Here is a 23,053-nt window from a genome sequence, read left to right as displayed (position 1 = left end):
TCGTTCTGAGAGAAAAACTCTCACGCGTTTTTTTCTTTCACGTTATGACGAAAGCGAAAATTCTTCATCGAGAGCAGAAAAAAAGCAGTTTTAAAAAATTAGAATTCGTTTCTGCGATTTTCCATTTTTTTTTTTTTTTTTTTTCCTTTCTTTTCTTTCATGCTAGAATTGCGAGAAAGTAGAGAGAAATTAGTTGTCTAGGGCGAATCGGCCATCACTTAACAGCGTGCCTTTTTCACAAAGTAATAAAGAAAAAAACGAATTAAAAAAAAAAAAAAAAAGAACACAATAACTACATCGATTAACCAATGACTAAAATGTTCCAAATATTCTTATTGTTCGATATTTCAAACATATATATATATTTGAAATTTTTCAATATATATATATATATATATATACACGTAGTAGAATTTTCGTTCTACTTCTATCCGGATTATATAACACTAATAAATTAAAATATATTGTGCGATGCACGAGGCAATTTGGAACGTTGTCGTATTTGTGTATTATTTTCCTGTCGAATGTTTTTTTTTTTTTTTTTTTTTTTTTCTCTTTCTAGTTATTCTAACTAAACTTTTGACGATTACGAGGAGTGCGAAAGTTGAAAGAAAAAAAAAAAAAAAAAAAGAAGCAAGTGGTCGATGAAATCTTCCACTGTGAAGGAGGATAAAGGGAAAAAGAAAAAGAAAAAGAAAAATTTGATAAAACGAATAATAAATAATGATAATGAGATATAATGCCAGATCCTTTTCTTTTTTTTTTTTTTTTTTTTTTAATAGATATATATATATATGACAGGCGAGCGGAGAAAATCGGTGGCACAAAGGAACGTATGAAAGTAAAAGGTGAAAAAACAACCACAATGTGATTTAGTATGTAAGCGAGAATAACCCCGTTAAAAAAGATCAGTCATCCATATGTATACGTATAAAACGTCGTTCGATTGTTATACGTATACATATGTATGCGTGACATATAAATAAATAAATAAATAAGTATAGTTGGTACGGTGACGACGCGGCGATAAAATGCATCGCATATATAGAGTTAAATATAACCCTATAAACGAGAGTAAATATTGCTATATTGTAATAATATGTAATAATTATTATAAAAGAATTATATATATATATATATACGTATATATGTATAAATATATTGGCGTGTATGTATATATTTATACATATATCGCGACCCGTATGTACATGTTATATATATACATATATATATATTGTCTACCGATCGAAGAAAGCGAAGAAATCTTTTTTTACGAATAATTTTATTTTTGAATGAAATACGATGAAAAGAATAAAATTTCACTATATTAAAACTTAAACTTTGCGTCTCTTTTTTTTCACGGTCCATAAACCGTCTCTTTCTCTTTCTCTCTCTCTCTCTCTCTCTCTCTTCCTCCCTCCCTTATATCTTACATCTTTCTCGTGTAATTTAATACCCGTTTTAAAGAGAAATTTTCGTCGAACGATCGATCGAAAACAAGAAAAACGGGAGAGGAAAAAAAAGAGGGGAAAAAAAGAATCGAATTTTTAAAAGATCGCGTAATAATCGACGAACCAACCAACCAACCAACCAATCAACCACCGATCCCGAAAAACCACGATCGTGTAGAAATAATAATAAATTTAAGCGAAGAAGAAACCGGAATCTCAACTCGCGTCCTCCCATCGGTGCGCCGCGTTAATTATCGCAATTGGCTAATTGGCTCAATTGGGCAAGTTTCTCGGTAAGGAATTAAGACGGTGAATTTTTGCGGTCTAACCGAATCGAACGTTCGTTCAGCGGAAGCCGTGCATATGTACAATTCTCGCTAGTAACGGAAAAAAGTTGCACAAGTGTTGGATAAAATTTCAAATTTATCGGTTAATAATAATAAAGATAACGTTTCTTCTTTCTTCTTCTTCTTCTTCTACACAGCGTTATATTCTCTCGTTTAGTTTTTACGAGGCAAAAAAAGTATTAACTCGAAGATCGTGGGACAGATAACGGGATGGAGGGATCGTGGAAAAACTTTCACTCGCGCGTTGAAAATCAACCATTTCGTTGTTTTAACAGGCGTAAACGGGCGTTTATGATGCTCGCGATAAACGAGCGCTGCGTGAAAGCGAAGGCGTGGACGGAATTGGGTGTAATTGAATTCTCCAAGAGATATACATATGTGTATATATATATATATATATATACGTAGATATATAGATTCGTTCGTGTAAAAAAAAAACAACGAATGTTCAATAACGAACGAAGAGAAATAACATGGATTAATATTTCGAACGAATTTAACTATTTTTCATCATAAAAATCGAGAGATCCCATATCTTCGATTTTTAACGAGATTCCTTCTCTCCATTTTTCTTTCGACGATCGTTCGATCCCAAGGCCACACCACCACCACCACCACTTGTTTCTTCCTACATTCTATCCTCCGCTTTTCTTTCGCGAAAGAACCTTGCGTTATCCAGATTCGAACCGGCTTTGTTTCGCGTAGCGCTCCACGTCCTCGAGTATAAAAATAACTCGATAGTTTAATGTAAACGGCGCGATGCACATATATCGTAGACGAGAAACCAAATATTGTTTCTACTCTTGAACGCACTCCTTTTTACGCGCTCCTTTTCGCGCCCAAGTGAAAAGTGTTCGTTGATATAATAATAATACGCACGACAGAGCGAGTTTATAACCCGCTTTCCTTTTTTTCCCCGCGATATTCCTCCCCGATTTATCGCCACGTGCCATTAACAACGCCGGCAGAAAACGACCTTACGACCGTCGAGATCGTCGTTATCGATTAAGAATCAATCGCAACATTGTCTCGGTCCCGTGCCCCAGACGAACGATCCGCCTCGTAAATAAACGCTTAGAATATGAAAAACGATCGTGTGCCTCGTCCGTCGCTCATGAATTATTCACGGTGTTGCGTTCGAGGCAACTCTTGCTCGTGCTTGCTTCTTCGTAAATTTCGCGTTTAATCGCGGAGGAGACCCAGCCCAAACCATAAACCGCGCAAATAATATTTTTTTCTTGGGTGGAAAACACGTGGAGAAAGAAACTCGGGAAAGATTCGATCGTTTTATCGATCGATCGGTGAAAAATGAGGAATTTTTCGAAGCTCGTCGAAAGAAACGGGGATAATCGAAGAGTTATCGATCGTTATCGGGACGTTATCTCGATCGGAACACGATCCATCGTATCGACTTATACGTATACAATCGAAGAAAGGCAAACACCCGTGTTGATCCTTTTGCCGTTAATGATCGAATTTAATAAACACTCCCCGCGATTAATCGAAATCGATACGACGGGTGATCTCGAGTTAACGCGGTTTTATTTCTATCCGTTTCATATCGGGAGAAATAATTCGCGGATTTCGAGCTAATGTTTTTTTAAAATATAATATATATTTATAATTGCATGGCAGGTTAGCCCGCGCCTCACGTTCATAGGGTTAAAAGGGTTTTTCGAAACGTCAGATTGAAAAAAATCGGCGTCGTTCATTTCGTAGGATGGTGCTTTCAGCGATGAAATATTGCAGAGCCTGTCCAATGAATCTTCTCTCAAAAGCCTTCGAGTCGAGGCTCGAGTCGAGAGGTGGGGGCTTGTTCCTTAATCCTCTCGAATCTCTTCGAATAATTCGGCAAATATCGACAATAACAAGCTATCACGTTTTCGAAACGTACACGCGATACAGATTTCCAAGTTTTTCCAAAAAAAAAAAAAAAATACAATACGTGGAACGAACGCTTGTCAGAGATCGAGAACGAAAGAGAAGAGAATCGAAATTGAGAGTAGAGAGAGGCCGTGGTGTCACGACGCGTGGTGTCCTCACATTTTTATTTAACCAGCCAACAAGCAAATGAAATCGCGATGCTTGCCAACGGGCATAATTTCCACGAAGTAACTGGCTCGACCCCGTTCTCTAATTGATCGATCTCTAATTAATTCGTCGATCACGGTTGATCCCGATATCGATCGCCGAGGGATCGAGGGAAAAACGGTCTCCTCTTTGTTTTTTTTTTTTTTTTTATCCAATTCGAAGAATTTACGATTTCGATTTTTTCGATCCACGAAAGGAAGAGAAAAAGTTGAAAAAGTTGTAGAAATAAACTATCGATAATAAAATAAAAATAGAAATAAAATTTCTTTCTCTCTCTCTCTCTCTCTCTCTTTCTCTCTCGTTTTATTCAATTTCTTAGACGACAGAATCACGATCCATATCGTCTACGATTTTCATCTCGATCGATGGAAGATGAGGGGAAGGCAGGAAACAGAAGAATATTGATTACGTTGTCGAGTACGTGCTCGCAGAAGAACGATATTCCTCTTCCTTCTTTTTTCTCTCTCTCTTTTTTTTCCCTCTCCGTTTACCTTGGCTCCACTGGAATGCGTCGAAGATAAGTCGAACAACGAAGGAAAGAGGTTTTGTTTTTTCCAATGGAAATATCGTGTACAGGTGCGCACGGAACGGACGGAAAGAGTGGTTAACGAAGGAAGGAAACCTCGAGCTCGTATCATCCGCTCGAATACGTGTACGTATTTCGATCGAAAAAGACCAACGTATGCAAAATTGGCCGCCACTTCAGCCACGAATGCTTGCCAATCCACGATATAGTTATACCGTGTATATAGACCACGATTACGCGAATATATCAACTTGTACAATTTATCGACGAGTCTAGCGTTCCGTCGATAAACTAAAAAGACGCGAGAATCGATTCGATGGCGAGTGAGAGACTTCTCGAAACTTGTGTGTCACACTTGGATTATCCGATTATCTTTCACGCGTAGGAATTGCAAGATTGGACACGATTTCTCATTTCGTTCTATATAAATCCATGCAAACTCGAAACAAACGAGTTTTGGAACGTGACCGGGTGAAATACGATAGTGTTCAAAATTATTGGATACGATTGTTCGGTGTTTCTTTAAGTCTTCCCAAGTTGAAATAACAAAAGGATAATATAGGAAAATTTCTAGAATATTTCGAATTCTTCACGCGGCGAGACGTGTAATAGCCTTAAAATTATTCGGATAAGATTCTACTAAGACTTCGTAGCCTCGTAAGGTTAACCTAACCTAATCACGCGACAACGATACATGTATAGGTAAGTTTTTTCTTTCTTTTTTTTTTTTCTTTTTTCGTGCGTCGAATTCGAGCAACGCGATTTCTCTATTCACTTTCAAAAAGTTAATCAAAGGTGAAGAAAATTTAAGTGATCGTGATTATCGTATAAAAAAAAAAAAAATCTCTCGTCGTATAAAACCTCTCCTTCGGTTTCTCACCATTTCCAGAGAAATTGTGCACATTTTTAGCACGTAGCGAACGTTAATTCGACGAGCTAAATAGCAAACATTTCTCGGCGCTCTTTTATGGTACGTTGCCGTGAACATTGGCGATAAATATGAAACTGTAGTGCACTGTAGGTCAAGCCAATTCTCGCCGCATTCCTAGTTGAAAGCGATGGTTCAATTTACACGATCGCTATATGCCGATAGTTCCCTCGTGGAATAACACGGATTTCTTCTCCCGATAATAAAACATTCCAATGATAATGAAAAGATAAATTGCTCGAGAAATTCTCTCCCCTCAAAAAAAGAAAAAAAGAAATCAAATATCATGTATAATAAGTGAGAACGAAGACGAGGAAAATCAACGATTAGAAATATCAATCGATTCCCTCTATTCGAAGGAAAGATGAAAAATCTGCCGTTGTTACACCTGTGTGCGATAAATCGAAATAACGCGAGATGCGTGCACCTGTGATCGCGAATCGATAGCGTATGATGAAAAAAAAAAAAAAAAAGAAAAAAAAAGGGTTATGCAATGCGCGGGAAAGAACCACGATTCATTAGTGGCACGAGTCCGGTTTCGAGTTGAAATACGAGAAGGCAGAAATAACCTTGTTGGAGAACGGTGCCCGTCGCAGAAAAACAATAATCGCGTCTCTGAATTTCCTTCGATTAATATCCACTATTTTTCCATTCGATCTTTCGAGACGAACGAGTCGAGATTGTATAAGTATATCGCAACTTTCAAAGCGAATGAAAAGTGAACATAACCTAACCTTACACCTCTCTATATCACGCATTTGTAATTTTTTTTCCAAAGAGAATATTTTCACATCTCTCCGATTCTCTTTCGAATCTAGCAAAATATTTGAAAAGCTAATCTAACCTAATCTAACCTCTCTATATCAAGCGTGAATTTTAATTCGTGTTCATCTTTTCCAAGGAGAATAACAAGAGAGAAAATATTTCCACATCTCTTCGATTCTCTTTCAGATATGGCAAAATATTTGAAAAGTGAACGTAACTTAACCTAACCTCTCTATATATCACGCGTGTAATTTTTTCCAAAGGGAATATTTTCACATCTCTCCGATTCTCTTTCGAATCTAGCAAAATATTTGAGAAGTGAACGTAACCTAACCTCTCTATATCACGCGTGTAATTTTTCCCAAGAATTTTTCCACACCTTTCAGATTCTCTCTCTAGCAAAATGTATACGTACGTATTATTTGTAATCGATATTATCCTCTCGACTCAAAACGAATCTGTACGTATGAGTGAAGGCATCCATCGAATTCTGAATTCTATCCTCGATCGATCGATGCGATCCCCCTTCGATTAATCCGCATCGAGTTCGATTACGCGGCAAACGGCTTCGAATGGATAATTCGACACGAAGGTCGCTCTCGGCCCGCAAGGTTGCGCGTCTAGATCTCCTTAACCGATGCAACATACTTCTCTAAGATGGTGAAAAATGCGAGGACGATCGCAGATACCCGTACACGGTGTATACGATTCTCGAACCAGCGTTATTATAGCGAATTCCGTTCCCCGTGCCTCGTTCTTCATTCCTCGTTACACACTCTCTCTTTATCCTTGGATCTCGATCGATCTTCGTTTATATATTCGTTTGTACATTCGTCTAAAACGAATCTCTCTCTTTTCTTTTTTTTTTTTTTTTTTTTCCTTCGATTCTCATCAAAATGAAAAATTTGAACGGGAAGGAAAGAAAGAGTGATTCGATCGACGAGTGGAGTTTTCGAATTTTGAAAAACAGAACACGCCTTTGATACATATCTATCTATGCGCGAATATGAATATTTGCGTCTTTTTCTTCTTCTCCTTCTTCTTCGAAGATACACAGAGTATGTATTAAAAGCGCTCGAGGATAGAAGAAAACCTGTTTCAGAGATAAGCAGAGTAATGATCCTTGTTTGCGCGTACAATGTAGTGGTGTGGATTTATTATATAAGTTGGAAGATAACGAGAGAAGGAGCTAATAATAAAAGAAACCAATTTGCAGAGAAAATTGACTCTATTACCTTTTATACGCATATTTGTTTATTCCTTCGATTCACCACGCTGTACTCCTCGTCTTTTTACCACGTCAAATGTATGCAAATTTATCGTAGACTTGATATACGGAAAACAAAAAAAAAAAAAAAAGAAAAAAAATAATCCATATTTAATCCATCCATATTTGCCGTTTAAAAATACGAAATTAAATATAAGCATCGACGCTGTTTATATTTTTATGCGCAAAAATTATGCGAAGGAAATCTTTTTTTTCTTTTTTTTTTTTTCTCTTTTTCCTTCGAGAGATATTTTTACGATCGCAAAAAAAAAAAAAAAAAAAACTCAAAAATCATCGTAAACATTCCGCACCTGTGACTGGAAAATCGATCCGGTTTTAACATTCGCCTCCTTAATCGTGTCTCAAGATTAGATATTTAAAACTCGTGCAAACTCTTTCCTCCTTCGCACGAACGATCGTTCAAACGAATGCACACGTATACAAACATATATTCTAGCATGTGTTGCAATATAATGCTTTCAATGCATTTCCATACAAATTATTGCACGTGGGGGGAGGAAGGGGAAAGAGAAAAATACATTTCCGTTTTTTTTTTACGGATCTCCTCCCCTGTCCTCCCCTCTCGCTCCTCGTGTGTACGAAAGTGTGTACATACGCCATTTAGAATTGGAAAGATAACCTTTCCCACGCGATAAGAAGATGAATAATCGACCGTTTGCCGAGGTCGTGGAAAAATATCCTTATCTATGTGCACGATGATTTCGATTATGGGATTTCTGCGCTGTGTAACAATATTGTATGGCCGGTATAATGATAAATTGATAAATTGAGACTAATTGTTCGAGCCGATTAGACTAATTGAGCAATTTCTAAATTAATAAATCCGAGGTTTCAATAATATCTCTGTATCTCTCTTTTCGGTTTTACATTAGTCTAGATCTGTCCCGATTAGATCGTTTCGAGAGATGTTTTAACATTGATCGATAAAAGAATTCTTCTTGACGAGAGAAAAAGAGAGAGAGAGAGAGAAGGCAACGCAAAAAAACTTTCAATTCGGTACGGAGCTCGAGATGCGGTTTAATCAGGAAGGAACTGCGGATTAGTCCACTCCACTTCTATCTCGTGAAACGGTGAAACCGTGCCACGGTGAAAAATTAATCATAAAATCCATCCATGCCTTTTTGCACGTTTTTTCTTATGGTAATTTCGCTCTAATAATAAAGCATCGTTAAAGTTCAAGTTTCCTCTCTCTCTCTCTCTCTCTCCGGTATCTTAAATCGTAACAACGATAATTTATTTCGCGATGACGGAATGGATCGCCAATCGCAACGTCCTCTAGATCGATGAAGGAAAAAAAAAAAAAAAAAAAAAAATATTGAGGAAAAAATGAAGAAGAAGAAACGTGGTGGTGAGGCTCTTATCTGGACGCTCCCCGAAGTTATTAAGCGTCGAGGCGCGGGATAAGTAGGGCAGCTAAGCGGCGATGCTTTGTGATGTAGATAACTCGCGGCTAATGCATTCGCACGCACGCCTCTACGCGTGCACGCCACGATTCTTCTCCGTGTGTGTGTGTGTGTTGTGCGCGTATGCATGCACGATGGAATGCGCGGGTAAACAAAGAGCACGCGCGTCTACAGCGCGTTACACACGTCCGCCGCTCCCCTCCTTTACCGGGAAAAATTGTTGAAAATCGAATCGAATAAGTATTACGCGATCACTAGCCTGGATTAAATAAATCGTGGAAACGGACTGTCTACGGTACGAGGGTTTAGGTTAGGTTAGAACGAGGTAGGTTAGAAGGAGAAAAAGGAGAGTGGTGTCGCTCGCGTCACTCGCGAATGTAAACATAAAATCCGTTGGGTTGGAACGAGGTATAGCGATGTCTCGCTACGGGACAAAGGAAATCTACATTGAATACGGTGTATGTCGGTGGAAAGCTGTTAGTTAAAGGCTTGGGGATTAGTCGTTAAAGCGAAGCGGCCTGTGTTACAGTGTGCAAGCCCGCGATAATAATACCATAATTCCGCTCTCTCTCTCTCTTTCTCTCTCGGGAATAATGGAATACTTACGTAGTCCAGTACCAGTGACCTAGTGGCGTAATGGCGGCGAGCAAAACGACATCTTTGATAGCGCAGCTGCGTTATTTCATGCATGTTATTAACCACGCTATCTCTATCCTCGTCCAACGCCTCGGATTCCTTCTCCAATCCCTTCCCCCCTCGCATAATTTATTCCACTCCATCGTGAAATATCGTTTATTGCAATATATCGGAGAATCGGTTCCGAGAATCGAAGAATCGAAAAATTTTGCATAGTTTCCTGTCATTGTCGCTTCCGAACAATGATGTTAACGCGAGGCTGGGCTTTCGTCTCGATTCCGAGAAACACGGTTTCCGTGTTTACTCGCCTATTTCCACGCGCTCTATCCTTCCTTTCCCCCACTCGAATCATCATCGAAAAATCTTATTTTAAACTCGAAAATGACAATCGAAAACGATGCGAAATTCCAAAGTCGAATTTGACTCGAGTTATCGAAAAATCTCATCTTTTTTAATAGGCAATCGAAAACAATACCCATCGAATATGAATCTCGAAGCTGCTAAAATCGAATTTCATCTTTTTTGAACTTGAAAGAACAGTAGACGATAAAAACAATATCCATGGAAACGATGCAGATAATTCGAATATAATTAAAAAGATACACGCTTTCAAGGATTTTTTTCAATTCGATATCGAAAAGAAAGGAGGTGTAACGAGGTTCTGTTATCGATGAAAACGGAAAACGTTGGACGATCGATTCGAATGCAAATGGGCGATGGAGGCGGCGCATAATGGGTCCCGCGCCCCTTGTATGCCGATCCGTCCACCGAAAATACACGATACGAAAGTGGGCTTCCAATTTTCTTATGCTAATTCCCTCCGGCCGGCCTCCATTCGGATGGAATTCCTTTTCAGAGTTCGAGATGCGTTTCATTCGCTTCACGTGCACGCGTAACGAGGACGCGCAGCAAGGATCATATTTCTTTTGAAAATCGAGTCACGGATTCCGCGGCTTGCAAAATACTCATCGATGCATCCGAGATATACGCGCAACACCGATCATATGATTCGAATAAAAAAACGATCAGCGTGACGAATCACGCTTTTGCCTTTGAACGACCGATGCCTTAAAAAAAAAAAAAAAAAAGTGTTTCTAAGAATCTTATCTCGTTTATTATTTTTATCATATATTAGGGCGGGATGTTTTCAAAAATTTGTTTGCAAAAAAAAAATTGATAACCGTAAAAAGAAATATGCGATTAGAAGAAAAAGTAAGGAAAAAGAAAAAAGAAGGAAATTACAGTTCGAGGAAAGTAATTGTTGAAAATTGTTAAAACGATCGAAATTCCATTCGAGATATTTAAAAGTAAAATTTCATTCTTGGCCCAAAAGAATATTGAGAAAAGTAATGAATATTCTATGGGTTGCCGAGTTAATGTAAATCAAGATAAATATGAATAATTGAAAACTAATTCCTTTTGCCATTTATGAGACGTGTAATTTACCAAATCGAAAAGTGAAAGTGCGAGAGACTGTGTAGCCGAAATGAAACCGATCACGAAAGAACAACTTGATCGACGATTCGAAAAGAAGAGAAGAGAAGAAGTGAAAATAAATGAGACGAAAGAAAGAAAGATGGCATAAGCGACGCACAGGCCACTTCGAATCAAAAACCGATATCGTGCCGTTCAAACGTTCGGTAAACAAATGGCATTTTGCCAGTTTCGAGGCAATACACCGATTGGCAGCGCACCAATTTATCACGTGACCGGTTAACGAGCCAATAGATTTCGTAGAACGTCACTGACGTATTTAACCCGGACGAATAGCGGTCGTCGACGAATTTCAAAATACTAATTCGTTAGAAGAATATGTATATATATATATTTTTCCCCGTGAAAGACAGCTCGACTAATTGGCCATTATATCGATCCTTGGAAAAAACGAATATACGCCAGATATATTTTTACACGTGAAAATATAACATCCAAATTTTTCTACTATATTTGAAAATTTCTACAAATCTTATCTACTTAGTTTTCACTTAGTAAAATTTGTATACTTGAATTTCTCCTTATCGATTCTTCTTTTCTTTTTTTCCTCTCTCCAAAAACAAAAAGAAATCATCCTCGAAACGGTCGTTGAAAAGGAAGCGAGGAACCGAAACTCCTCTCTCTCGCTCTCGCTCTGTTCCTGCCCGTGAAACAAAGAAAGGCAAAGTTTACGTTAGATAAGGAATTGCGTGCCGGTCGAGCAAACAGAGATTTCGAACCGCTTTGTTTGGAATCGCTGACAAAGATCCAGATTATGCGGAGCCAGCGCTGGACTCGCGATAAGGGAATAGTTCGAAGGCCGCGCGGTTAGATATATCGGCTGGCGAAACGGAAACAAAGAAACGGACGAAACGCACGTTTTTTTTTTTTTTTCCTTTTTCTTTTTCTTTTTCTTTTCTTCCCGATTTATCGCGTGTCGGACACGGTGTCAATTGCTCGAAACGCCGTTAAAGGAGACAACGGAGGACAAAGGAGTGAATGGGAAGGGACTTTGTACCTCTTTTCATTTCTAAAATAATTACGGCCTATTATCCTGCATTGTACATTTCACACTTTGAAACATTCGAAACTTGTTTAAAAAAAAAAAAAAGAAATAATAATTACAGCCGATAGGTTTGAATGGCAGGAATGGATGAGAAGAAATAGAAAAATTCTCCATCCATATTTTATTCCATTTGTAAACTATTAATAGGCTAAACTCATTGTGTACCTACAATGCTGTGATGACATCTTATCTACATACATACATACATCTTATCTACAATATCGAAAATTCTACAATTTATCTCGAATCCCAAGTTTTTAGACAAACTTGTAAACGAAGAGAAACTAAAATCTGGAGACACCCTGTATATATATTATATTACGAACGAATTAGAAGTTGAAGTTAGTTGAAAAATTAAGAAGGTGTCGCAAGTGTATTTTTTCCAAATGCAATTTGAAATCGTTTAAATGAACAGCCGTTGCATTATGGGGTGCTCGTAATAAATGGAAGCTGAAAAATGCGAAGGCTTTATTCACGGAACCAGGCAAGGTCGCACGAACCCTTCTGGACCTGCGGCTAGCCAAGGAATGCAAGAGAAAATACAAAACCACCGAATATATACCTCGTTGGTGAACCACTTCCTCGTTCTAGCGTTTCGTGCGTTTTCTGACACCTTTCAACCCTTTGTCTCTCTTCTCTTCTTTTCGAAACTCGTACTCTCGACGAGGTATGAAAACGAAACGTGTCCATCAATAGATGGGGAAATCGATTTTTTTTCTTTGCAAGAGATCGGTAAGAGAGCGATGTTGACGAAGGAATTTCGAGGAATCTCTCTTTCTATGACGTAATTTGGAATTCCTGATCGTTCGATCGTCTATTGTCAAGATTCGCTTTCTCCAAACCTTTTAGCCTCTGTTTGAACAAGTTTCTCGAGTAGGTGGTATCATACATATTTTTTTTCTCAAAATTGTGACTGGAATTTGGGATACTCGAAGGTAGATAAGCGTAATCTTCGAAGTTTAAACAAAGTTTGTTTGGTAGATTCGTAAGAATTATCTCTTTGACTTTCTCTTTCACTGATTCGATCGATCAAAATTTGATCGTTTCTTTAAAAAAATTCCAAGAAAATTTAATCTTCCAGAAACGTGATTTCTCGATCGATTTCCAACGCGGATGCGAATACGTTTGTTTATTAGATTCATAAGAATTATCTCTACTTTCTCTTCAACATTAAAATTTCCAAATTTCTTTGAAAAATTTACTACTCCTAAAAAAAAGAATTCAATACGTAATTTAATCTTCCAGAAACGTGATTTCTCGATCGATTTCCAACGCGACAACGAATTCTTCTGGCCGAAGCCAGAACTTTTTCGAGAGATAAAAGTGAAATAAATCGGACGCGACAAGAAGGTGGGGGGAGAAAGGATCCACGGAATAAACTCGAAAAGAATTTCTTTCATCGAAGGTTGCTCGAGCCACGTTGGCAATTTCTCCCGCGATAAATACACGCACGTGACATTCTGCGCACCAACTTCTGTCAAGCTTAACCCAGAATCGGCCGATTATATACGCAGCAAGTATTACGGGGCAAGTTCGTTGTCCTCTCTTTCGTGTTGCTGCCCTCTCCGCTCTTCTCTTCGTTATATTATCCCACGCCGCTTTGTTTTCACTTTATCTTGGGGGATGCGCCGACAGAGTAGTTGGTAGCGATGGCCACGATCCCTACTCGACACCTACACTTTTTTCGAAACATTTTTTCGAATCTTTTCAAATTGCAACTTCTAAATTACATTCTTCTCGAACAGAGAAGAAGAAGAAGAAGAAGAAGAAGAAGAAGAAGAAGCGAGCATCCGATTCATCCGTCCTTCTTTTTCTCGCGATCGAATCGGAAATATTTCTTCGAGTTGAGGAAGAAAGAGATCGTAAATTTATATACCGGATCAATGTCGATTTGAAAAATTAATAATTAGTTTAGTTCGTCAGTATAGTTCGAGAGGTTGGTGCCATCGCTAGAGAAAAGTAAGCGCGCAACCACCTTGTGTCACTCATCCGTCTTCTCTTTCTGCCCGCCTTCTGGCACCGTTCTCCTTCTCCTTCTCTTTCCTCCTCTTGCTCCTGTTGCCCTCTCGCCTCCCTTTCGAGCTTCTCCTTTTTGCCCGCCATCTTTTTTGCTCCCCTTTTCCCTCACGGCCGCCGCGGGAGTCGTGCTTAATTCGAGCCACTCCCGCTGTTTATTTGCACGTTTTAACTGGAAAGTCCTCCACGCTGCGCACAATGCTGCGAACGACCCTCGAACGGTGTGTGTATATACACACGTTCTCTTATCCGACCATCTCTCCTCGTTCCGTCTCCGCTCGTTCGACATTCGACTCGCCAAAGAGGACGCGCTTCGATCCTCGTCGCAACGCGGGATCGTCACCGATCGACCCGAATTATCATCAATTATCATCTTTTCCTCGCAGAGATAAATTAAATTTTCGATAAGGCCCCTCTTCAGCAAAATTTAAATACGGTTCAAGTTAAACTTACTTGGATAATTCTGCTTCGATAATTTCATATCACGTTCGAAACGTAAAATAAATAATTGGAGATAATTGTAATAGGCCGAGGTTGCGCGAAAAGCGTGTATTTACTATAATAGCTACGAATAAATGTTGTTCGAGCAGTTGTAATCGCTTAAAAGTAACGTCATTTCGAAATTTTTAAACTCGATTAATTTTTCAACTTTGATCTCTGTTTTAATTCTATTCCAAGTAACGGCTCCATACTTGAAATTATTATTTTCTCTTCCAAATAACACTAATACTTTTTCCATCGACGACCGAGGATAGAGAGAGAGAGAGAAGAGAGAGAGAGAGAGAGAGGTATTTTTCGAAGGAAACGCCTTAAAGAGACTTATCGCTTTAAGGCGGAACGATAAATGGCCACTTTTCGAACGATAACGCGGAATACCGTCGCGCTCGTTCGACACGGAAGCCATCACTTTCCTAGAAAGTCTCCGACCGATAGCGCGGCAAGTTTCTTGAACCGTGTATAAGCTTCGTTTCGTACGGCGCATCCGTACTACGCCGATCGAGAGATTACGCGGGAGAAGACCACCCATGGAACCATGTAAAAACACTTTCGTCCCATCATCCTTATTTCCTTCTCCACGCAATTTTAAACGCTCGTGCGTTAAACAACACTATCACGCGATTGTGCACGTGCACGCCCCAGTAATTTTCAACAAAAATAATAAAGATAAAACATCTCTCCAACCGATATTATACAAATTCTTCTTCGAAAATTTTCTTTTCTCCTCATTCTCTTCTCTTGTAATTTAAACAGAGAGAAAGAAAGAAAGAAAGAAAGAAAGACAGAGAGAATTCATAATCGTAACCTCGATCTCTCGAAGCGGAATACGGTGGAACACGATACGAGGAGGAGAGAGAGAGGAAAACAGTGTTGGTCGGAGCACGTGTGCACGCGGTGGCACGTCTGTCAGTTCGGAATTACCCGATGTATTTTCCACGCTGGCTGTCGCGTTTCGGTTTATTCGGGCATTGTGCGCGTTTGACCTAGCCATCGCGCGCCACGTGCTCCGCCTCCTCCGCTCTCCTCCCCCCTTCGCCCCCCATTCCCCCCATCCTCCCCTCCCCCCGACCCGTCCGCTCCCACGATTCTCTTATCTTTTCCCCGAGATTAGCTCGCCGCTGCGCAGTTTGCACGTCGATGCACCGTGCGCGCAACAACAGGAGAACAAAGGATACGCGACGTGGAAAACGTGGCCGTGCCTCTTCTTCTTTTTCTTTTTTTTTTTTTTTTTATCTTTTCCTTTCTCTCTCTCTCTCTCTCTCTGTCTCTTTCATCTTCCTCTCTCCTCACCTCGAAGAAAGGATCGGGAGGGATTGTCGCGCGGTTGTTGCGATTATTCCTTCGGTTAGGAGTCGGGCAAAATTAATTATTGTTGTTATTATTATTATTATTATTACGCGTAGAAACGAGATATTACAGCGAGATCGCGGTATTATTACGGTATTGAAATCGAGCGATAATGGGAGGATGAATGGAGAATTAACGTTCGAGATAATCGATAGCGTGTAGGAATATTTTTCAAATATTTTTCTTTCTCGAATTACACGATTTTCTTTCTACATATTATTTTTGAATTCCGATCCGTTATCTCGGCAATATACGTACCAGTTGAACTATTAATAAACTAGGCGTTATCATATACGATTCTGTGAAAATTTTGTTTCTCAAGCTTGTTCGAATTACGATCCTCCCCTCCATAGTTTTCAATTCGAGATGATTTCAAGGTTAGCTTCGCTGAACCTTCGTATTATCTGCAACGTTGTGAAACGAACGAAGAGAAACTAAACTCGATATATATATATATTACATTAATGCCAATCTCGTGGAAAAATAAGAACGTATCGCTAGTGTATTTAATCTAATGTGCTCGAAATAAATTGCCCTAAATAAATTAGGGCTAGGATATTATTCTCGAAGAATCTCGATCGAGAATAAAGTCGTACACTATTCCTCGTTTCCGTTTCTCTACTCGAATCGGACAAAATTAATTGTTATTGCGCGTAGAAACGAGATATTAACGGTATTAACCAAGCGACACGGATGAACGAGAAATAAAAAAAAAAGAATTAAGATAATCGAATAGGAATATTTTCCAAGTTTTTACGATTACGCTTTTCTTTCGCCATTATTATTTTTCAATTCCCACTTATTTTACGATATATGTAGTCAGTTAAACTTAATAATAGGCTACATATTGCGAAATACGAAAATTTCGTCGAGACGAAATTTCAAGGCCACAGTGTAGCTCGCACATTATCCACAACGTTGTGAAACGAAAATTACCCAGTCTCTCGTTTACGAATCTAAAGTTTTTAGAAAAAAAAAAAAATAGTAAACGAACGAAGAGAAATTAAATTCTTGAAGAGAAGCGATCTTGTTGAAAAATGAGAGCGTATCGTCGGTGTATATTTTTTCCATTCTAATGCAGCTCGAATTGTCTACAAATAAATTACACAAGTTATACTCGTAGATTCTCTCATCCTCCTCCTCCTCCTTCTTCGCTAAAATTAATTATTTTTCCGCGTAAAAATAAACGTTCATATATTACGGTAATCGGCGGTATTAACCAAGATTTGGATCCTTTCAGAGTGTTCGAATCTCGGCACGGGGGAAGTGATCTGTTGAACGAGGATGGAAGAGGCTGTGGCGCAAAGTCGAGATGTGTTTCTCTCGGTCGGAAAGGCGCATAGGAATAGGCGGGAAAGCAGGGGAGTACACGAAGGTAGAACGTGACCTGGCTACGTATACAAGTTCCCTTTCTCGACTTTGCCCGATCCCGGCTATTCGTCTTTCCTCCGTGTTTGACGGACGTCTGATGTTCAAGGCCGGTGAAAACGTGCCGATCCGGAATCGAACCTCGGCCGATTCTAGTAGACCGTTTCTCTGAATGGCAGATACGCGATCAAGGTTGGCTCCTGCCTGTCTCTCCCGCCAACCATCCAGATATCTAACGGCTTTCTGAGGCGTGACGTGGTTCCAGGTTCAACGACCTATATTATTATCCACCGATATCTATTCCTCGTTATTCGAACGAGGAATATTTCTTTTCCAAAAATTCTCAAAATTTTCTCTACACGCGTTTCGTCAAATTTATTCAAAATTGATTCTGAAGAGGTCGGGGAGAAACGAACGAAAAGAAACGATTGAAATTTATGTTGAAGACAACGCGTATCTGTTCATAAACTTATTATAAATTGCTTTACAACTTAATAAATAAACTTTAATTCAGATTTTTTTCTACACCAATTTTTGCGTTTATTTTAGGATTAATCGACACTATAAAAAGTTATCTTACCATGATGTCTACACGTGTGTCAATATTCTCTGTATTATCACGTATAAATGTACATACGTATAGTAGAAAATTCAACAATGTTTTCGAATCCCAAAAATCTCGTCCTTCTTCAAACAAAACTGCTCTTGCAAAACATCGAGTCTATCTCCCCCCCCCCTTCCACTTTTCTCTCCACTTGGTAAAGAGCAGATTCACCGGTTTCGCTTACGTAATCCCTATGCTATTTCGCAACGAATTTAACGGTTTTTAACAGAGAGAGAGAGAGAGAGAGAGAGAGAGAGAGAGAGAGAGAGAGAGAGAGAGAGAGACGTAATTGGCTTATTTTGCCCACAATTTGTCCATCCACCTTCGAGAATCCCAAACTCCTCGAAATAATCGATCAATAATTTTCCAGGATGGATGGAAGAGGAGGAAGAGAGATGGAATTTAATTCGATAAATCTCGCTTTCTCGTCCAACAATTTCTCGATTAAAAATTTCAACGGAACAGCGGAACTTTCCGATTCGGGGAAACGAGGCGGTCGACGCGTTGCGGGAATCACGTAACAGATCCGCGTAGAGAGACTGCCGGAAAGTGGCAGGCATTGTTGTCGCGCGCGCGTGTGTTAGTTAAGAAGGATCCAGAATACGGATCTCAACAACGCCCGTCGAGAAGTTCGCTCCTGCGAACAGATCCTCTTCCTTCCGTTCCTTTTAATCAACAAGCTGTAAATAGGTTCGAGTTCAGCTTCTCGAAAGAAACTTTTCCGCAAAATTGTGATTAGGAAACGGAATGTCCAATCGAAATGGACGAAAACGCGCGATAATTTATCTCGCAGTAAATGCACGCGCGAAAAAAAGAAAAAGAATCGGTGTTTATTTTGTCCACGACTTATGTAAATAAGAGGTTATGCGAACGTAAGAGATGGCACTTCGATCTATCAGAGATTACACTAAGCTGTGGCAACGAGCTTCCCAATTTCCTTTCTTCGTTTTTCTTCTCTGAAACGATCCTTTATTTTCCACCTGATATTTCGTAATGTAATGATAATAAATAATGATAATAATATTCGGCTCGGGAAATTAATTAACGATTGCGAGCTACTTTTCTTATCTTAACAGCATTACTTACGTTACGATTATCGTTGCGAAACGATAATTCGTGACGAGTTTCGCAACCCGATGCAAAATTACTTCTTTTTTCTTTTTCCTTCGTGTGACGACCCGAACGCTTCGCCTCGCGAGGCCCTCTGCCCAATCTACACGTTGTATACCTTCATCGAAAATGGCGGACAGTACGCGCGTGCGCGTGTGTCCGTTACAGGATCGTAAAGTTCGCAAGGATATCGCGGGTGCCGCTTTATTTTCGTCGCCGCAGCCGAAAACGGGCGTTTCGTTTTCGTGGAAGGAGAACCGGTCGTTTCGAAATCTGTTCGCGGTGTAAAGCCGGATAAAGAAAACTGGTCCAGCGGACGTAGGGAGGAACACACGGTGGTGTTCTGGCTCCGTTCCAAACCTCCGCGGGATCGTACCCGTCGTCGCGAGTAAACTTTGCCGCGTGCTTTCCCACTTTTCAAGTCCGTTTACCAATTCTGGATCTGGATCGTCGAAATACATATATATATATATATATACATGTTTCGATCGAACGACTCTAAGTTACGTCGATAAAGGAGGAATCGTGGAATTTTTAAAGTTCGGAAAAATTCGAAAATTGGTTAACTCGATTATCGACTCGGTGTTCGTGATTGTTGTTGTTATTATTATTATTATTATTATTGTTTAAGTGCTTTTTTTTTCGCCTGGAACAAATAAGGTGAAAGCTGCTTTCCGTGAACGAGCTGGGCGCGTGGGCGGTGTCAATGAAACACAATCGGTCGCATAACTCGGCGCGAGACGATAATACGATATAGGTTAGGATTGGAAATTATTATTCGTGTAATTGTTATTCGTGTTAAACGGATCAAATCGCGATTTGAAATAAAGGAGAATTAATGATATAAGTGATATTTGTTTGAAGAAAATCAAATATGTATAATTGTGGACAGAAAAGAGAGAGAAAAATCAATTATTTCGGTATCCGATATAATTAATAGCGGTTTGGAATCGTTGAAAAAAGAAGAAGAAGAAAGATGTCCGTTTCGACCGTTCGGAACTCGATTATTATAAGAATAACAGCGACGTGTTTCCGATTGAGAGGAAGATTGCACGATTGTCACGATTGCGCAATTTTTCTTCAATATTTCTCTCTCCATACAGTACGACGCTTTCGATATTATTATAGATAGACAAGAATAGCCTTATCTTTTAATTGAAAAAGAAAAAAAAAGAATTTCAGTCTTCGATTCGATTCGATTCGAATCCGAATGATTTACGATCGGCGAAATTCGATCGAGATCGGCGCGAAAGATGGAAAAAGTCATTCGTGGCGAGATCAACGAGATTGAAACGTTTCGACTCGTTCGGGCCAGGAATTTCGATCGTTAAGTTTAATTGCACACCATTGTGAATAAATTTTCACGCGTAAAATCCAGCGATAACGACAGAGGTTGCGCAATCGGCAATTTGTTCGCTCCCCGTCTCTTTTTTTTCTTTCTCTCTTTCTCCAACAACAACAACGTTCGTCGTTGAGCAACCGAGATCTACGAGCGGTGAAAATTTTTCGGGGCGCAAAAAAGTTTCGCTACGAGAAAAAACGAGAAAAAGAAAAAGAAAAAAAAAGATAGAGAGAAACGTTTTATCGCGCGATTTAAAGAAAAGGAAAAACTCGTTCTCCTCGGCGATTGGATTGTGTTTCGGCTTTTCCTTAGATTTCTCTCTCTCGTTTTTTTTTCTCTCTCTCTTTTTTACACAATCTCGCGCGATATCGTTTTAATCGGGAAAACGACGTTATAAAATTCATCGCGTAACGGAGCGCGAACGACGCGTTAACGAAAAGCATAATAAACTTGTAAAGCAAGATTCTTGGAATCGGCGTATTTTCTACGCGCAAGTGTTTTCAGGGGAAAAAGCTGCCATTTCGAAAGTCGTTTGCGCTATTGTAGAACGTGACCATTCCCAACCACGCGTCGTAAGTAACAAACGAAAAGATAAAAAACGCTTTGTACCGGATTTTCACAAGAACAAATTTAAAACGGATCGACCGGATTTTATTATTATTTTTTTTTTTTTTTACTTTTCTCAACTTCGACTCTCTCTCCTCTTCTCTCGTACTGCGAGTCAAATTGACCCATTTTCACGGGGCAAATCCCCCCTCCCCCCTTCGTATAATTAGACCGCGTGTAAAAGACCGGTTTCCGGGTGTTTTCTGCGTGCGCGATTCGTGGAGAGGAGAGGAAATCCCTGGACACCACGTCACCACGTTGCGCCGCTTCCTGTTGATCCAAACGGGCGGCGCACAGTGCCAAGTAGCCCTCCGTCGAATCGTTGACCGCCTTTTCTCGTCCGCGATACCACCTTTGCCAAACGCGTGACTAATCGTCTCACCGCAATCTCTCTCTCTCTCTCTCTCTTCTCTTTCAAAGAGAAAGAAGAGCACCACGTTGAAATTTCGGATCTCGCGTTTTCGAAAAAAAAGAAAAGAAAAAGTTCTTTCGCTTTTTTTCCCTCGTCTGTTGTAGGCCATGTTTCTTTTCCTCCGAGTCCTCCCTTCGCATCGTTTTTAATCGGGGACGATCGTTGGCGCGAGGTATTTCGAAACAATGGAACAAGTAATAAAACGCTCGTGCCCTTTCATGCATGCGTTCTAGAACGCATTCCTTCCACGCGTCTAAGACGGTCACGTTCTCGGAAATACGCGGTACGTTATATTTATATCTTTTACGAGATGTATAGGTATATAGAGAGCGGGCGATTTTGGAAAATTATTGCTATACGAGCCTCGTTCTACATTGTGCACACGGGGCGATTTTTGTTGGGCGCAAATATCCGAGCCGCTTGCCAAATTTCGCGCACGCCTCTGCCAGATCGGATAAAATCTCGCGCTAACTCTCTTCGAAACCACTCTCCCACTTTTCCCCCGATAATCGATAAAATTACGTACCGAATTATTTCACTTCGACGGCGAGCGAAGCAACGCGAGATAATATCGATCAATTTCGAGATAATCTGTCGAATGAAACGGGGTTTTAGAATCACGTAATTTTTGCTCGAAATCCTGGGAGCAGAGTTCGTTGAAAAAGTTACTTTAAGTTATCGCTTATTAAAATGTTCGAATATTACGTTTATCCGTTACAATTATTTCCAATTATTTTGTATTATACGTTTTAAACGATAAATTATCGAGGCATAACTTTATTCGTGGCTATATACACGCGAGGTATAAGATTTTGTTGTCGGTTTCTGAATACGCGGGCGAAAACGAGAGATTAGAAGAGTTGTTGGCTCAGGTGGACGTTCGTTCGTTCGTTGTTTCTTCTCCTCCTTTGTTCCACTCTTCCTTTTCTCTCGAGAACTTTTAACGTTAAACTCCTTTTAAAGCGAACGCTCGCTTCACTTGTTTTTTTACACGTTCTTTTTCTCGAACTTCGTTCCCCCTCCCGGACCGTGACGCGAGGGATCGAATTTCTTTCGTTGGTATCGGAGAAAGGAGGACTCTTTTTCTTCTCTTTCTTCCCCATTCAAAAGAACGGAATCCAACCCACTCCTCTCGGGTGACCAGCTCGCGAGGATCAAACTACGCAAAACAATCCATAAATCTTCGCGACACACGCGTTCGTTGGCACGAGTTTGCACGAGTTATGTAAATCGGACGACGGTTCGATCGACTAAGTTGAGGAATCTGTCTCTCTCTCTCTCTCTCTCTCTCTCTCTCTCTCTCTCTCTCTCTTCTCGCGCGAGCCAAGAGGTGCACGGTGTCGTTAATCATCGATGGAGGATTCGTCCTGTGATGGTTGCGCAACAATTCGATCGCGAATTCGTGCGTCCAACGCAATAGCCGCTTCGAGGACCTTCCAACGTCCACGCCGTTCTCACGCCCACCTACGCTTCTGCCTTTTTATTTCATCAACCCTGGCGCTATTAATAGACACCGCTCGTTTCAAACTTTGTGCGTGTCTCGTTTCACGCTCTCGCTTGCTCCTCTTCCACCAGGAGGGGGGGGAAAAAGAGATTCGCTCGTTGCTGGCTCGATTTCCACGACGGACGAATCTCTTCTTTCTCGAAGTGTGGAAAAATCGATTTGTGCAAAAATTGGAACTCGTTTGAAAGTGAGAAAGAGTTAAGGGGAAAGAAAATCGAACTCGTGATGTTTCAGTCGATTGGAAGGTTCTATCGTATTTTCGAGAAAAGTTT

The 23,053-nt window shown here is 40.0% G+C and overlaps 2 long non-coding RNA genes across 2 annotated transcripts; one reads left to right on the top strand and one right to left on the bottom strand.

The window, feature by feature from the left end:
- The first annotated feature begins 4,733 nt into the window (after positions 1 to 4,733).
- Positions 4,734 to 17,734, top strand: LOC116415049 (uncharacterized). Its single transcript, XR_015291668.1, has 2 exons — positions 4,734 to 5,117; positions 17,076 to 17,734. It is a non-coding gene; the product is annotated as an uncharacterized LOC116415049 (long non-coding RNA).
- Positions 17,735 to 18,617: 883 nt separating this feature from the next.
- Positions 18,618 to 19,223, bottom strand: LOC147658801 (uncharacterized). The gene is made up of 2 exons (XR_015291671.1): positions 18,894 to 19,223; positions 18,618 to 18,787 (listed from the first exon to the last, which is right to left on the bottom strand). It is a non-coding gene; the product is annotated as an uncharacterized LOC147658801 (long non-coding RNA).
- Positions 19,224 to 23,053: the final 3,830 nt, after the last annotated feature.

This window comes from Apis florea, unplaced genomic scaffold (genome assembly GCF_048593485.1).
Source record: "Apis florea isolate Af1SG1 unplaced genomic scaffold, ASM4859348v1 contig_1615_pilon, whole genome shotgun sequence".
In the NCBI taxonomy this organism is placed as follows: Eukaryota; Metazoa; Arthropoda; class Insecta; order Hymenoptera; family Apidae; genus Apis; species Apis florea.
This window is presented reverse-complemented; position numbering and strand designations above follow the sequence as displayed.